Raw genomic sequence first — 6,000 nt, forward strand, 5'->3', positions numbered from 1 at the left:
TGAGGCATATTCACTCCCAGCCTGTGCCGTCCTCCTCGCAGCAGACTGGCCCCTCAAAGTCCGATGGCGGACTCTTTCACAGCGCTTCACGATGCTAGGCTCCCCCAAAGCTGCTCTTCGCATGCAAACGATCTCTCGCCGCTCGTCGTCAAAGCGTCCCATACATGGCCAATTTAATTTCTTCTAGCATTTTGCATGATGCAGGTCTGCCAATTCTACTCATGCACAAAGACGAGTGTTCGCCACCTCTGTTCATGCACAATGCACAAAGTTAAACTACCGGTAGTAGTGCAAACTAGCGTCTTCCTCGACACATATATTCCACGTGTCTCACTCCCACATTCCATGCTCGAGCGCCCCTGGCGGCCGTCAGAAAAATACACAAATTGGCCGCATCAGTGCACACGCCGCAGGACCCAAAATGAGAGAAAAAAGTAGTGGCTTGTAGTCCGGAAATTACGGTAATGCTTTGGCCAAACGATTTTATACAATAATAAGTATAATTTCATAATTGCTTTTTGGAAGAAAAAAAGTACAATCTGTTTTCACCTTTCACTCTACAATTATTCTAGGTTATTCAATGACAAAAACTTGTTGACGAAACGAGTGAAATGCTCTTGTTGTTCTGCCAAGGGGAATTATTTTCAGTTTTTTGTCCTCTTTCACAGTTTGACATCTAATCTCTTTTAATGTCTTGCTAGCTGGATTGAGGAAGTTCAAAATCATCTCACCGATACACTTATCTCAACTGCACAGTTGAGCATATATAAAGCCCTCTTAAACAATTTTGACTATTGACTAAATTATGGTATAATGAAAACCTTTACACAGTGAAAATAACATTGATATTAAATGATAACAAAGACTTGAAATGCTAAAAAGTCATAATGAACAATTTAACTTAGTTGTTGGTAAATGCATTGCGAAATAAAGGGCACACAGCCCAAAAGACAGAAAATGTTTACACTACAAAATATAGGATTAATGAACAAGCTATATATGAAAATCTTATACTGATACGTTTAATACCCGTGTGAATACTGTCACTTTTTGTATGGGAGAAAAAAAGAAACCACTGTAAGAGAAAATGACATCATTTAAGAAAACAACTTATATTTATATAGTTTGCTTTCATCAGCTGAGGTTTGATGAAAATGAATGTGTCGACTCTAACTAATAATACACTGTACTCTTTTTTGGGGGGGGGGGGGGACAAAAATCCAAGTTGAACTAAAATTTTAAAAAGCCATATAGGACAGACAGGTTACAAAAACGAAAATGGAAATGAAATCTGGCATTACTTACTCAACTTTGCCCTCCGTCTTTTGGTGCTGTGAGTAAACAAGTTTCCAAACCTCTGTTTGAGGTTAGTATGTGCTGACTTTTTAAGTACAGATGTCTGTGACCTCACCTACAAGCTCAGCCACTCAGTTAACAGCAGGGTTAAAAAGCGCACACACCAACAACTGGTGCGTGGGGGAACTATTTTGCCATTCACTAGAGACTAAGGCAAAGCCCACCACTTCTCTGTGAGTTGTCTCTGGTAGGAGCACAGTAAATTGATACCACATGTCGGACAGTCAACATGTAATGGAGGAAATACCACAAAAAAAAAAAAAAATCATAATTAGAGGGCTAATAATGCTAACTTTACAAACATTGGGACATTTCAAATGAGCTCTTTGGTAAAATATTTACTTTTCTAAGAAGTAGAAAAACCTTAATACATTCTGTTTATCTGACCTTTACTTCCCAAAAGTAGTGGTTAGCGCAAGTGTATGCAAGCAGAATAACTTTTAAACAAATAATTGATTTTTCAAGCTAATAAATTCAGTGTTTTTACAATAGCTCACCAGATCAAAGATTTTAATTTGAATTATAAATGCCATAAAGCGGAAAACACACAAGGCTGAAAAATCAGTTTCTATCCTTGCAACTGCCTTATAGAAACCCTACTGTATTTTAGGCCAAAAGAATTGTTGTGCTTGATAGAACAATATGTCTATAAGCTGACATAGCAGTTTCATGGCGCAATATGCCCCCGGGCTATTTTTAAATTCGGTAGGTGTTAATTGATGTCTAATATTTAGTCTTAACAAGAAAAACGACTTTAAAAAGTTATTCACTCGCTTATTTTTAAGGTTTAAACAAATTACGTCACAATGAAAAAAATTGTGTCTGTAAATAGGTAAGGATTAGTGCTGCTACGATGAATCGATTAACTCGAGTAAAAAATATTAAAATTAAATTTTGTTGCTTTGAGTATTTAATTAAAGTGGCGTTGTAATGGTTTATGTTGAAAGTGTTTAAATTTAGTTTTATTGATTAGGGTGGATACACTGCCCTCTGGTCTGCCTCATTTCACATGGCTGAATCCAACTGCTCCCTGTTAAGATCAACGTAAGCCAACTTTTTGTTCGGGCTAATGCTTTTTAATGCATTCGTAATTTAGTTTATAAGTACATTTAGACATTTTTTGGCGGGAATGTGAGTCTGAACCATTTGTTAAGAGCATTGCAAAAAAGTTACCATTTTATAGCATTTAAGCTAGCAGACTTTTGCTATGTAAGTTAGCCAATTGTTCTTTTGTTGTACATAGATCCTCATTTATTTTTTATACCGTTTGAGGCACAGTTCAGGTATTTTAACTGTTCATGTTCCTTATGCGATTACGCGATTATTCAAACTAACTACTTCATTGGTTAATCGAATACGAAAATAATCGATAGCTGCAGCCCTAGTAGGGATAAAGGATTTTATTATATCAGTTAAAAAATAGTGGCATAGACCATTTCTGATTTATGAAGGAATTTGGAACCTATTATTTGGAAGTGTACTCTTGTTCAATTTTTGTGTTTTTCGTTGAACGTTTTGTAAATCAAATTTGTTTTACTTATTGATTTGATGAATCATTGCAGGCCTAAAATAATCACATTAATTTACCACTCCACTATGGCAACTCTATCTTTAGAGCACAATAAAATACAGACGTAAGGACCCAAACACTGTGTAAACAACTAGGAAAATTCTGAGTTGCAACTTCTTTCCTGGAATCTGACCTGACCAGAAATGGAATGACTCACAACCGTCCATGTTCCTTTATAGTAATGATTCCTGTTCCTGTTGCACAGGCTCATCTTGTCAGATTCAGTAAAATGGAATGCTCTACACTACAGTAATAGCACCAACAGATGAGTTTGGCTTCTCAAACCACATAAACATTCAAAAATACCCATTTATACGTGGGATATTTATATTACATATGAATAGGTTTATTATGGTAGTTATAGTTCTGTTCTATGAAATCTCGCAGACAGACATTCTGTACAAATTCCTGAGAACCATCAATCTATCCATTTTCTGTACCTTCTATCCTTACCGGGTGAGCTGGAGCTTATGCCAGAGCACATTGGGCAGATGTTCACGATGTCTCAACTCAATCTCAACTGTGTTTTACATTAACTTAAACCTCCCTACGACTTGTCCACAAAACACGAACACACATGCTGGTTTAAAAGACTGGTTACACAGCATTCAGGTGAGGAAATGACAACTCATTGAAACATCTAACAATTGAGTATTACAACTTTGTAAAATGTATTTTCAATTACGTTTAATACAAAAATGTATGCATTGACTATGGAATTCAAGTGATTTATCAGAAACGACTCTGATCAATTGACCGCCATACTTAACACAGGATTCACTTTTCTGAAGCGGGACTGTTTTATTTAGAGTTGAGGTCCACCAAATTCCAATCACTGTTGTACATTCACACACGATTGTATCCTGCTTCAAATTGCAGCTCACAGACATGGTAAAACATGTCCATTAGCAGAAGCGGAGGAGTTGACAGACAGAAATTTGTTACAGCGGACTGGCTTCAAATCTCCAATGGTCCAACGAGGGAGTGAAAAGCATTGACATTTTACTGTCCATAACATAAGCATTGCTTGAAATATGTGCCATACATCTTATGGAATCCCACGCAGTATGAACAATCTTCCACCTTCTACATAAAGTAGTATGCCAAGTGACTCGTAAAAGGTAACACCAGCTAGACAAATCTCTTTTGATAATTCTCATGTACACACCTACCATGTCACATGTTTTTAATTTCGGTAGATTCTGAAAATAAACCGCGCAGTGGGAGCATTTTATTGCTTAAGATTTGCAAACTTTTGTGGTCAAAGATGTGCTGTTTGGTTAATAATAAAAATTCTGGACCTACGTCATGTTTTGTCCTGAGTAATGTTTGAATTCCCAGCCTCTATGACTATTGCGCAGTGGGGTCAATTGGCAAAGCCTGCAGAAATGGGTGCAGAAATAACCAATTGATCCACAGTTTATCCAATTGTTATGTAAGTACTGGGTTTAATTTCAGATATACATATATATCGACTACGTTGTCTTTTCAAAAAGATACAATTGTGTGACAGAAAAAAACTGTTCTGTGCACGACACGCACTTAAAATTAACCAAGCATGGGGCTGGGTTGCCATTAAACCAAGGGTCAGCAGTGCCTTCCCATCCCAAATTGACATCAGGCAAAGAAAGACAGTAATTTTGTTGTTGGCATTGAGCAAAATCTCTGCTAATCTGCAAAACATCTTTTCAGGAAGCCACAAATAGAACTGCTGTTTGTTGAGCTGTTAAAATTGTATTACCAAAGCGAGCAAGCCATTTTCAACACTAAATTGGTCGATAAATTGTCAAATTGACTTGCGTTGTGTGTGACCACCACTGAATGTTAATTCGATCAAATAAGTACATGGATTTCTGGTCAACAGTAAAAATAATAATAATAAATAAAACAATTTAAAAATCCTACAACATCAACAATTCTTCTATTTGGGAAATTGAGGATTCAAACAAGTGAATTATTACTATATAAAAACTGAAATAATTGCATTTGGTTTTAGTTTGGCTGTTTAAAACACTAAACAATGTGCGTTTGAGAAACAAACTTCCCAGGCATGTAAATATCTCTACTGGAGATTTGCGACGCATCCGCCGATTGGAGCGCGTTTTCCGCCTCACCTCACGCGTCAAACCCGTGACACCACCACGTAGTCATAATCTGTCACCGATCTGCGTCTACTTAACAAAATTCCCCGTAAACTGGAACGCAAACTTGACTTTGACGGTAGGTTTCCGACGTACTCTTGACTTTACGGACGCCCCCTAATATTAACATTCCCTTGCTAAAGCGTATCGAATTTTACAAATCCAGGGAAGCCGCCGGTCGTCACCCAATCACACCGGGCACGACCGACGTCACCTCGGTGTGTGTGAGCTCCCAGTCCGGAGCCACTGACAGCAAGCCACCCGGCTCCCCAAGATGTCCCACTCAGGTTCGCCGTCCCTTCGGTACCGGAGGAGCCGAAACCCGAACATTTTTCAAAACAAGTCCGAATGTGTCTGTCAGCGCTAACGCAAACTTACGGAGGGTTCAACTTACCAGCTTCGGTTTACATGCTGCTCGATCCGGCGTGTTTGTGTCTCGCACCGAGCGGTGCTAGTAACGACGACGGCGCGGTAAAACCACCGAACATTTGATAAGAGAGAATTGCTGGTTATAAATAGTCATGATAGCCCTCTGTGGTGTGCCACCGGAGTGGTCCACACAAGCCCCAGGAAATACGTCACGGGCCGTGTACTGAGCGGGGACGTTCCGGAGACAGTCAGCCGTAATGCGCGGAGACAGCACCACCTCCCGGTCGTTAGTAGCGTAGCAACGCCAATTCGTTGTGGTTCGCAAGCACACGCCCAGTTAATTCTAAAGTCATCCGGTTTTTAAAAATAGGTTTAATACGTGGCGGGGGAAATGACGAGTTGATGTCATGCGACGTACAGCTTTAGAGAGATGTTATGACAGATCTGCAGTTAATTTGCTACGTACAGTAGAAGTAGTTCTCAATTTTCAGATTAACCTATTCAGGGGCAGTAATGACTACAGTGGGCAGCTATTCAAAAAAAGACACTTAAAGACTTTAATCT

At 38.9% G+C, this 6,000-nt stretch overlaps 1 protein-coding gene across 4 annotated transcripts in view; it reads right to left on the reverse strand.

Moving 5' to 3' along the window:
- The window catches only part of furina (furin (paired basic amino acid cleaving enzyme) a), a 113,117-nt gene extending 107,488 nt beyond the window's left edge, over positions 1-5,629 (reverse strand). For 2 of the 4 annotated variants that reach the window (XM_057844566.1, XM_057844487.1), the window contains exon 1: positions 5,462-5,629. The gene's annotated coding sequence lies outside the window, so the exon portion shown is untranslated. Of the gene's footprint in view, positions 1-1,305; positions 1,480-5,461 lie in introns of those variants that run through there. The other 2 variants (XM_057844639.1, XM_057844408.1) reach the window with 2 other exon arrangements.
- Positions 5,630-6,000: the final 371 nt, after the last annotated feature.

Source organism: Corythoichthys intestinalis, chromosome 1 (genome assembly GCF_030265065.1).
Source record: "Corythoichthys intestinalis isolate RoL2023-P3 chromosome 1, ASM3026506v1, whole genome shotgun sequence".
In the NCBI taxonomy this organism is placed as follows: domain Eukaryota; kingdom Metazoa; phylum Chordata; class Actinopteri; order Syngnathiformes; family Syngnathidae; genus Corythoichthys; species Corythoichthys intestinalis.